The sequence below is a fragment of the Rhopalosiphum padi genome, chromosome 1 (assembly GCF_020882245.1).
Source record: "Rhopalosiphum padi isolate XX-2018 chromosome 1, ASM2088224v1, whole genome shotgun sequence".
Taxonomy (NCBI): domain Eukaryota; kingdom Metazoa; phylum Arthropoda; class Insecta; order Hemiptera; family Aphididae; genus Rhopalosiphum; species Rhopalosiphum padi.
The window spans coordinates 17674076-17686076 of record NC_083597.1 but is presented as its reverse complement, the minus strand read 5'-3'; the positions used below and the strand labels follow the sequence as shown (position 1 = coordinate 17686076).

Here is a 12001-nt window from a genome sequence, read left to right as displayed (position 1 = left end):
ACTCAAAGTGGCTATCCGATCATCGATGACTGACGTTTAATACACGATATAAATTCCGAATGGAATATATAATACACGTACATATAACTGAGGGATAACCAATGTCCAATGGATTTATGATTAAATTTTCCCCGACGCGTTTCTCCTCTCAAAAAACAATGATTTATATAAATTAATAGGATTGATGACTTTTTAAACGTCACAATAATTAATAACAGCTAGGTGTGCGCGCGGGCTGACAAATGACGCTGTCGAGGCAAGATGGAACTTAAAGCGATGATTTGGGCCCATGGAATATTCGCTTCATTATTTCCACTCAAATATCACTTTTCCTACTGTCCGTCTAGCTATTCAATTATAATTTATATGATATTATCGCTAGGCGCGTACATATAATATGATATTTTATTATACGCAAGTCGCAGGCATCTGTAGGCTGTATTCCTATATGCTCGAAGATAATTAAAATGCATGTTAGTGTCATATAATTTACATCTAGAGTATATATTTGTTTTACTATTTTCGTGAAGGAAAGTCATAGTTTTCTAATCGTTTGAAGGGAGGACTTGAGTACTTCTTAACCTAGTTAAACCTCCCAAATCCCTTGTCCTAATTACGCACCGTAACCGCCGAATAAAGAGAAAATAGGACAATATTCTCAGATATATTATATAACCTAAATAGAATTCCGTACGGACACGAACGCACCTATATGATATAAAAAATAAATATGCACTCGATCGTTTGTGTAGATTGCTTGGTCACGGTCCGTTTTTTTTTTGTATTGTTTTCAATTTGAATTATAAAACCATGTAAGTACCTATATATAGTATATACGCTACATTCGTATAACAAAAACATGTAGTTTTCGCAGTTGTTATCGGTTTGTAGGTATGTACGAGAAAAGAGTTATCCTCAGTAAAACGTATGAATATATTATAATCGTTACTTGGTTCATAAAAACAAACTGGATTACTCTGTATTATTATTACCATTAACGTAAAATGATTAACACCTCTTCGAGTGCTCGTGCATAGTTAGGTATACATACGTTTTCAAACGGTGTGATAAACATCTCCGGAGAAACGGTTTTACCCGCTTTTTAAAGTTCGTTACACTCCACCCGAATAATAATATATACATATAATACGTTGTTGTTGTTTTAATTTATAAATATTTAATATGTTAATTATGCGAGTAATCCCGAACAGTTACCGGATTATATAGTGTAATATAGGTGGTATATATCCGTGACGACGAGTGTAAACAGCTAGACGCATGTGCGCATGTATAGTATACAGTATACATAGACTTACTATGTACAAAAGAAATCCAACGATATGTGCATATGCACGCTACTACACTGATTCAAAGTATTTTAATTTACAACCGAAAATAACTTAAGAGATCATTCCACCCCTTTCCTAGAGCGCGATAAATTGCAGCTGTAGGTTAGGTATGTGTAGGTACCTATATTTATATTGTACACAAGATTATTATATTATGTTTTATCAAAGGAAGAAATGTATTATGGCATAATGTATATTCAAGTATAAATTGTATTATAATATAAACAGCTACCTATATATGTATTCATGTAGTATGCATCATATATATATTTATTATATTACCGTGTGCGTCCGAGAGGAAAATGCAATACAAACAAATAACCTCCCCCCAACCATCAACACCCGAGTTATTGTAAAATAGTTTATAATTAATTTAATTCACGTTATTATAATACGCATTATTATAGTATGGTGAAATTTAATACGTCCACGAAAATGTAGTATATGTACATAAAAATAATATATTTGTATTACATGTGTAATTGGGCAGAACATGTTTAAGCCACCACATTAAACGCACGCGTACCATAAATTATTATTGGGCTTGAGGACTTTTTTTTATTTTTGTCAAGAAAGGTCGCAGAACAATGTGTTATGCGAGTGATCAATAAATATGTTTTATAACATTAAGTAGCACCATTTAAAATTGTGTTTAGAAATTGGCATAGGTTTGCATGTTTTGTTGTTAGTGAGTGTACAAAATGCATAATTGAGTATATAAGAAAAATTAAAAAAATTTCGCAATTTTTGAATATAGCAGTGTCAAATAAGTTGACAAATAAAAACATACTTGGAAAATTTCACTACTGTGAGGTCATATTTAAATCGATTTGACAAAATCACTGATAAATCACCCCGCCAACGCGAATATGATGTGTATCTATTATGCTTATTAGTTATTACATACAACGTATGATGTGTAGGAAATTAACTTTAGTAGTTTTATTGTCTACATAGACTTTATACTTGTAATATAATGATTGTGGTATTATTTTTGTCCGTCATAATTTATCAAAAGAGAGATTATCGTGAGCACCCACGACGTATTTTCGTTACGTAAATTTCGATGTATACGATGAAGATGAAGAAAGAAATTAATTATCAAGTTTTTATTTCATTACATTTTCAAAATATAATATTTTTTTACATTATGTATTTTATATTAATGCTATCATTTTTTATATATATTTTTGAATATTTTGTTCCTGTAATGATTATTTAATACATTTTTAAGTAAATGTATATTTATTTTAACTTTTAAGTACAATAAGTGACTTATTCTAAGTCGTTACATAATTTAATAATTACAATTTACTTACTGATAAAATATATTTTTCATTTATTTAAGTTTCGTGATTATTCAATGCATAATAAATTTATATTTTATACATGAATGATGTTTTAGATATATAATAGCTGCCGTAAGAGATTTTTAAATATCATATAGTTCCAAAAATTGAAATACTTTTGGTTTATGCAGGGGTCAAATCAATTGCCACCCCCTTTCAAGATATCTTCAGGAATATTTAAATAGTTAAATAGACCTTTGTTTGATTTTGTAACTTTTTTATACTATTACATTATATTTAATTTATTCCCAATAATGCTAAGAAAAACGTTTTCAGCGTCTTTTTAATATACAGATACAAGTTCAAGAGCTTTTTATTATAATAAATATAATATACTACTCAGTACTCAGGATAATTTCAATTTGGCATCTAATTAAATTAACAATATTTAATTATAATATTGCTGTTAGTTTTATCTGAATACAGATAAGATAATATAGTTGTAATGTAATCGTCAAAAGTTGAAGCGTAATCAAATGTCAAAATAAATATTATTTATCTAATGTTGATATTTCGCAATAAAAAAAAAAAATCTTTAAAGTGATGACTGGATAACATAATATACGGTGAAAACGACAAATAAAATTCGTCTTCGTGTTCGAATCTCCAAAAATTACGTCTGTTAAAATTGATAGAAAAAAATAATGACGCCGCGGCGCAGGAGTCGGCGGTAGCGACGATTACCGAAGACAGCAGCGACCGTAGCCGATGCGGTTTGCGCGGGAACACGGCGGATGGACCGCCACGCTCACGCACACCGCCGACGTCTGTCAGTCTGGCACCACGGCGCCCCGCGTGCACGATCTCTTGTTGTAGGTACAGCTCCGCACCGGTCTCGCACTCGACTCGTCGCCTGTTTTTACGTTCAGTCTTCGACAAGCGTTCGGTTCGCGCGTTTACTCGTGTCCCGTTTACGCGTATATTAATCACCGCCAATCGTGTGTCGTTTGCCGGTTTCATTTTTTATTTCTTTACTTTTTTTTTTTTCAAACCGTGTCCGAAACAACGATATTTTTATCTAGTCAGAAAACACGCAAGAGAGAAGTCGGTCAACCTCCGTTTCAGAGACGAACAGGTAAGACGTTATTTACTATTATTATTAATGCCATTAGTGTAGGACAAACTGGAAATAGGTGTAGATATAATAAATTATAATTTTAACTAAATGCGCATATATTACATGTATCGCAATAATATAATTCGAATTTAAAACCAATAAAAAACAATCACGAATAGTGGTTATTTCTTTACGAGAAAAAACTCATTACTGAAACCCGAGGGCCATACGTCACGCTGTGTGATCATTAATACGCGACCGTGTATGTTATACGTCTCATTTGCGGTGATAATCATATATGATACAAAAGTAGGTTCTTAATAATTAAAATCGCATTATACCCCGAATGTGTCTTACGTATTTTAATATTTTAGACATTTTCTTAAAAATCTTCTCGTTAAAAAAAAATGACGTCTATCAGTGATGAGTTTATCCAAGAGCTTTTTTGAATATATCAGGAGGAAAAAAGGAGCTGTTCTTAAGCTCTGGGTTTTTATCTAATCTATAGCGATACACCTCTTTTTTAATTTCAATAGTATTTAACATTCTAAAATTTTCCATTTACGGGTTCTTTGGAATTCTTATTGACATTTATTTGTATAGTATATATTATTGGTACCTCTGTATAGATATGGATCCGAGTTATACTAACTTTAAAAAAAATTAACACTGGTGTATGACATTTTATCTAATGTTATCGTTGAAGCGTAACCATCACTGCTTGAATTTTCACTTAGAGACAAAAAGTACGTGATAATAGTTTTTAACGACCCGTTAATTTAAACGGCTACCTCTGGGAACAGGTTTTTACTTATTACGTTTTATGAATTTACGATGTATTATATTCACTGCAGATCTGTTCCGAAATAATTTAATAGGTATAATAAATATTAATGGTCAACGTAATATATGCGCGTAATATCAATATAATAATATTTTACTCGTCACACAATGTTGCCTATAAATACGGACCGACTATTTTGTAATTTATTACGGCGTCAAAATGTACATAATCGCTATTGTAGTACCTAACTAGTAAGATATTTAATTTTCTTAGGAAAATAAGTGCGATACACGATATATTTAAATATTTAATATCATTAAGTGCCTATCGACTATCGATACGTTTAAGAATTGTAGTGTTTTTAAGTCGAGTTGTGGTATAGTACTATAGTATACTATCGTCTATCGTATATATATATTACTATCACATGGTCGAATACGAACAGCTATGGTCGTTATACTACTCATATCGTTCTACATAATATAATAGGCACTAGGTACCTTTCATTAATTATTTGTTTATCTTTTCTTTCGACAATTGATTTTATATTACTATATTAGCTATAATGTAATATAGGTATATTAATTATTGATCAATTGAGTTGGTCAAACAAAAAAGATAATCATGAAAAAATGTATTATTGTTATTGATAGTTGTAAGTTTTAACTAACGCATTATGCATATATAGTAAAGTTATAACGGGTTAAATTCGATAGTGCGTATACGACTACTGAAGCAACAATTCGTAACTATTACTATTATTATTATGATGTTGTATAAACGCGTGGGTCAAATCCAATGTTATTCGTGTATGGTTTGGAGATCGTTGGACATCTGTAATATTGGCGGGGGTGAAATGGGAAAGACAGAGATATAACGTAGCGAACAAGTGAAAATCAGTGTCTCGCCGTCGGAGAAGAAAATATGTTTTCTTATTTTGATTTTCGTGTACATCCTCTCCCGGCCCGCTGCCGTCTTTTTTCGGCGGACTCCAGATGGTAGCGGTGGCGACGGCGTGTCTCCGCAGAAGAACGGTCTTTTGTAAAAATGTATATACAAAAACGGTTACTATATTATTATTATTATTATTACGGGTGCATCCAAAATCTGCGGTTCCTGCAGCACTTTAACCGTGTAGTGCACGTCTCTTTCGACTATAGTCGCGGTTACTGTATTGTATTATTATATGATGTGTAGTTGTTGGTCTCGAGATTAAAGAACGAAAATCGTTTCCCCCTTTTTTTGAATACGCGTTCGTTATCCCACGCGCGCGTTCGCGCGTATAATAATATATAATATATTAATATCACACGCACACGCGCACAAAAGAGCCCTAATTACGGGACCGAGTCGGCTCTCCTGCATCATCGCTGCCGACGTCGTCGATAGAAAAAGGACACCTTATACGCTCCTAAACGCGCTCCATATAAAATAGTAATAATATCGCGTTCGGTAATATAATAATAATGCGTATCGTGGCGTGCGTGCGTGTGTATATGGAAATCAAAGAGCCCATTGTGGGAATGAGCTCGAGGATCGCGGTCGCCGGTATATATATATAGGTATATACGCGCGCGATCGGGATCGGTCTCGCGGGGCCGGTGTGTGACGAGCGTCGGCGTCGTTGAGGGGAGGTGGTGAAGGGGAGCGAGAAATTTTAATAACCGCCGCCGAAACAGCGGTGGGTCGGCGTGTAGCCTCGGCGGGGGTGGCCTACGGTTGTGTGTTTGGGGGGGAGGGGATGGTCGGTCGGTGCGAAAACGCAATTACACGGATTGTGTGCGTGAGCGCGGGCCGATGCGAGTGCGTCCGCGGCGCGCGTATAATTACGAAATACCGGGAATTAATTAAACACATTGTTGGTGCCCGCCGGTTAGACAATCGGTATAAATTACCCCCGCGCGCAAAACAATTAACCGGCGAAACGCGCGCGTACTCGACGCGGTGGTGCGGCGTCGCCGCCGTCGTCGTCGTCGTCCGTTACCACCGGTAGCCGGTGGTGGCCGATTTGGATTCCGGGCCGGTGGCGTCCGAGTTCGATTCCGTCAGCTCGGCGGTCGACGAGTTTGTGCCCGCCCGTTGGCGATCTATTCAGTTGTCGCACGTTTTGGTCCGACGCGTGTCGCGTGCACTGAAATTGCGATACAATTATTTGACATCATCTCGACGCAGTGTCTACCCGTATTATTATGATATTATATTGATTGTACGTAGGAGTATATTACGTTCAAAATAATCGGAAATCCGTCGTTTACGTGATCTGCTCTTCACTGGTTTTTGATTTATTCACGAGACGGCGGTGATGAAAATATTATCATATACCAATATTATAGTTATCAGTGTTTATCACGTATACGCTCTAATTTTTGTACTAGTTTTTTATATATGTCACGCATGTTATTGTTTACAATAATATTTGCATTTTATTCTACAGAGGTGTTTTTTACGCCTTAAGGTCTTTTCGTCTATGGTAATCGTCGTCCATCGAATTATTATATACATGGTGGCGATAAGAGGATAATATGACTAATATATGATTATGTGAGTATAGTGTCTAAAACACTTGAACGTATGTCGTTGTAGAAAGTGAATGAATAATAGTTGAATAAAATCCGTCCCGTTAACACTTTTACGTGATTGAAAGAATTGTGTTCAAATATTTAATTATAATAATTGATTAACTGTGATGAATAACGTATAATTCAATTTATAATTGTTATTTTTTTGTACTAGATAAAAATCGGTATTAAACAAATTTTTAATTATTCGATTAATTTGTACATATTGATTTCATTATTGTTGGTGAAATATATAAAATTAATTAAAATTGTAATGGGACAAATAATAGTCGAACAGCTGAGTATACAAAAATCTGGAACAGTTATAACATAATATTTATTCTTCTATATAAATGTAGTACTTGTAGTAGTTGTAGTGTTTTACCTACTTACATATTTAACATACTCTAGAAGAATATACGTATGAGTATATGGAATGTCATAATAAATCTATCTATCTATATACATATATATTTATATATATATATACATTAAACGATTAAGTGGAGTATACCGACGTTAACTTATCTTTTTTATTTATTTTCGGGTTACCCGTGTTCTCACTGAGATAACTCGATGATAATATCACAATAGGTATAAGAAAAAAAAAATATAAAGCAAACGGTGTTCTACAGTCAACTAATCCAGTTATTATGCAACAAGGATATTACCAGATGATTTTAGCTTATAGTGTTTATATACATACATACATTTGAACGCGTATATTATTTATTCAAGTATACGGTGACGAATACTTGTTACTATTTATATACTGTTCTTTATCTTATTTTTATAACGTAATCGTGCAATAATCTTTTAAAAAGTTGAAATCCTTTGAGGAAGTTTTTAGATAATAGATTTCCATTAGTGGTGTTTCTTATATATTGTGTAGTAAGCAGAGAGGAAGTGAAATTTTGTCATATGCTTCCACCGTATGTATAATGTAAGAGTATATACTATATAAAAAAACATTCTTTGCACCCCTCTATCTGTTTTCGACTGTGTGTAGATGTTTTTAATCCAGTAAATAAACCCTAACCCGACCTTTCCGCCCCCCAGTTTTAGGAACCTCATTAGCTAAAGGTATTTTCTCCCTTTTCTTCCGATTCCCAGCCCGGAAAGCGAAGTTACTTAGTTTATTTAGCTAGAAGAACCCAATTAAATATAACAACTACAGAAGTTACCCGGGCGACGTTGACGGTTGAACGGGGCGGGAGAGGGGGACTCGTGATGCGGTGGGAAGGCGGGTCTGATTTAATTAGAATGTAAATTACCTCTCTCTGTGTCGCCGAGCTTATATGTGTATACAGGGCGGTTCGTTTAAGATGTTGGCACTATTTCGTTCCTTGTTTTTCATCATACATAGTAAATAAAGATTTATTTTATACATTTGCGTACGATTTCTTTGTAATATATTTTTTGTGTAGAAATATATATATGTATACTTATACATATTATATATAATTAGGATTAATCTATATAAACATATGGATTGTAAAACATTTATCATTAATTCATATTGTTGAAAATCATTTTAGCATATATTCTATTCATTATATTTAAATTTTAGATTAATGTCGTGGTTTAACTAATCATTTTTTTTCTTATTTTCATAATTTATCATTGAAATTACAGTATCAATCTCTGTCTATGTCTTATCACTAGGAAAGGGTAGAGTGTATCTAGCGCAATACTATACCCTCTTCTCCAAGAAGAGAATTTTTACATGTGTATACATTATACGTTACTCCCAGGGGAAAGTGGTTCCGTCGGAGGAAAATTAGAGCAATTGGAACGATAGCGCGGGAGGGGAATAAGGAGCTACAATATGTTAAACATTTATTCACCAATAATTAAATAATAGTTTATTTTAACGAATCGTCCTGTACGTATGTAACTATTATTGTTGGCGATGTATAAAGAGAATGAGAGTAGTCTAGAGGCCGAAGTGACTTTTTATCTTTACAACTTTTAATTATGTCGGGTATTACTAGTGAAACTTTTAAATCGATCATCAGAGCTGGCCGATTAGTTTTAATTAAACGGCAAACGACCTGACCCTCCTCTTATTTTAAATCGGTGAGCGGGAGGAAGGTTATTGTTCCGAGGAAGGGTTACTTTTGCGTTCCGTTGTTTTCCGGTTGAATACGGTACGGTACGAGGCGGAGACACGAGAGAGAACGAACCCTGCAGGATTAATTTACGAATTACTATTATCTACCCTCTTTTCTACTTGACAATTCAGTCTGTATATAAAATGAATACATGCCGAAGCTCGGAGTACCTATATAGTGACTTTAATATATGTATGACACGTATATACGAAAAATTAAATAAAGCTATACAAATTATAATATAATAAATCAAGGTAAAATTCGTATTATCTTAAATTTCACAATGCATTTAGATCATAAAGAATTAAACATATTTTATTAACAATTATGTCATTATTTAGTTATTGTGATTTGATTTCTTATAATTTATAACCTATAGGAATTATATAATAATTATTAATTATTATGCGTTATGGTTGTAACCAGATTATATCATAAAATGTGTTACACTGCTGAAAATACTAAAAAAAAAAATAGGTTTGTTTTATACGATAGTCATGCGGTAAATAGGGACAAGCTCGAGTGGTTTAAAACAGTTATTTACTTATAATTAAATACATTATTGAGATTTTTGGTCTTTTATTTAAAAACTGAATAGGAAAACGTAGTAAGTTACAATGAAAAAAAAATATTAGTTTAAGAGATCATTGCATTATTATCTACCTACTTTGTTAAAATCCGACAATTCACTGAACAATAGCTGCTGTTGGCATCGATTGATCGACGATAATGTTATTATTTCGCTCTACCCCCGACAACGTGGTCTGGATTGCTGTGACACATGTGCACCATGTGGTGTTATTTTAGCTATAAAAATTCTTCAATACTTCTGCACATATACATTCGACATGTGGTCTCTTTAGAGTTGCTATAAATTTCCATCTCTATCAAAACATCCGCAGTGTAAAAATCCCAAACGAGTAAACATTCCTGCAGGGGAAGGGAAAAAAATCCAATTTAAATGTCTGTGCAAATGTTATTTTTTATTTCGGGATTAAACTTTTATATTGTTTATTTTAATAATCGCATACACTGGGTTAACGAGGCATAATAATAATAGTTGTCGGCCGTATAAATAAAAAGAACCGGTGGGATTATCGTTGAAACAGTAGTGGCAATTGCGAGGAGGTGGGCTAATTAAACACAGGAAATTAAAAAAAAAAAATAGAAAGAAAGAAAAATAATTGCGATACGTAATTAGCATGCCCGTGTAACGTATAATACTTGGCGTGCAAAAAAATATATATATTGCATTCAGAGGGATAGAAGAGAAAGAGAGAGAGAGAGAGAAAAAAACAATTATCGTAAATTAATTTTGACCTCGGACGGAAATGGTGAAATTTTACTAATGGATTTTTTTAGTCGCGCTTTTCACTTCGCCCCTCAACCACTTTTTTCCTTTTGAATAGCTATTAATTGCTAAGTGTTAAAAACTGAATAATTTTTATTATATTAGGTATGCGACATAAATGTGTGATTTCTGTTTGTTCACTAAATACAATTTAAAGGATTGGAAGCTCACACGCGATGAAACTGAATTATCAAATTTTACACTTTTTTAACTATACCCTTAGTAGCGGGATCTATAGTGTAGTAGTAATGGTGGAGAATAAAAAATATATTTATAGATATTTACAACGTGCATTTCTATACGAATATGTTTGTGGTGGGGTGTGATGAGGAAAAGAGTTGCAAACGTCTGTAGAGAAAAGGATAAAACCAAGACCATGTTTGACATTGTGCCATTTACTATAACGAGAAGTAACAACAACTGAATGTAATTTAGAACGAGGGGTAGTAAGGGAAAATATAATACATATAACGATCAGTGGAGGCCCTGTTTGGACGGACATAACGAGATGCCCAGAATGCACGAACATCGAAGCCAATTGACGGCTAAACAGAAAATCGTACGATTATTTTTTTTCTCAAATCGAAAGGACAGTCATAAATTGGCATATTTAGAACTCCCTAGTCAATGAACTAGAAATATAAAAGGAAATATTTTTCTAAGAAATGCTCTTGGCAGTTTTGTAATTCATTGGAAATTCTCGTATACATTTTGGATTTGTATAATATACAATCGTTACACGTTATGTAAGAAAACAAATATCTATTTTGTTAATCAATTCAAAACAGTAATTTTATTATAAATGGCATATTGATGAATACGATTTGTATTGCGGATATCAGTGCAAGCAACTAATATTTTAAGTTTTCGTAATATTTAATTTGATAAACATTATTATACTAATAGTAATGACTATTAATAATAATAGATTAACCAAGATAAAAAATTTAAGTAATTCTTACATATTATTTGTGTTCTTAAATTCGTATTAAAGTAGATATCTATTATTCGAATATTACTATACAATATTAAATTATTAAATATTTACATATTAAGTAATAATAATACTCATAATATGATATGAAAATTTGCGTTCAGAAAAACTGCAATCATGATGAGTTGTTAGCTTTAAAATGTTTAACGTATTAACTAATTATTAAAATTTAAAGTTTATGGGTATATAAATTATTAACTATTTAAAAATGCTCTTATATATTGCCTACAAATTGAAATGTAAAAAACCAACTATAACATAATTTATGGATAATGTTCTTTAATTTATGTTATACATGATAAGTCAATTTACTAATATTAAATCTAACACAAATTAAGTTTTTATGAATGCAAATTTGCTATGTTCACGTAAGTCAGAGAAAGAGAGAGAGAGAGAGAGAGAGAGAACAAATAGTGCGCTGATATCCTCTTCAAACGTCAAAATT

At 32.8% G+C, this 12001-nt stretch overlaps 1 protein-coding gene across 6 annotated transcripts in view; it reads left to right on the top strand.

Moving 5' to 3' along the window:
* The window catches only part of LOC132924951 (insulin gene enhancer protein ISL-2B-like), a 110327-nt gene that overhangs the window by 12864 nt on the left and 85462 nt on the right, over nucleotides 1-12001 (top strand). For 4 of the 6 annotated variants that reach the window (XM_060989402.1, XM_060989420.1, XM_060989415.1 and 1 more), the window contains exon 1: nucleotides 3446-3773. The exons of the other annotated variants lie outside the window; for them this stretch is intronic. The gene's annotated coding sequence lies outside the window, so the exon portion shown is untranslated. Of the gene's footprint in view, nucleotides 1-3445; nucleotides 3774-12001 lie in introns of those variants that run through there. 6 annotated transcript variants of the gene reach the window in all.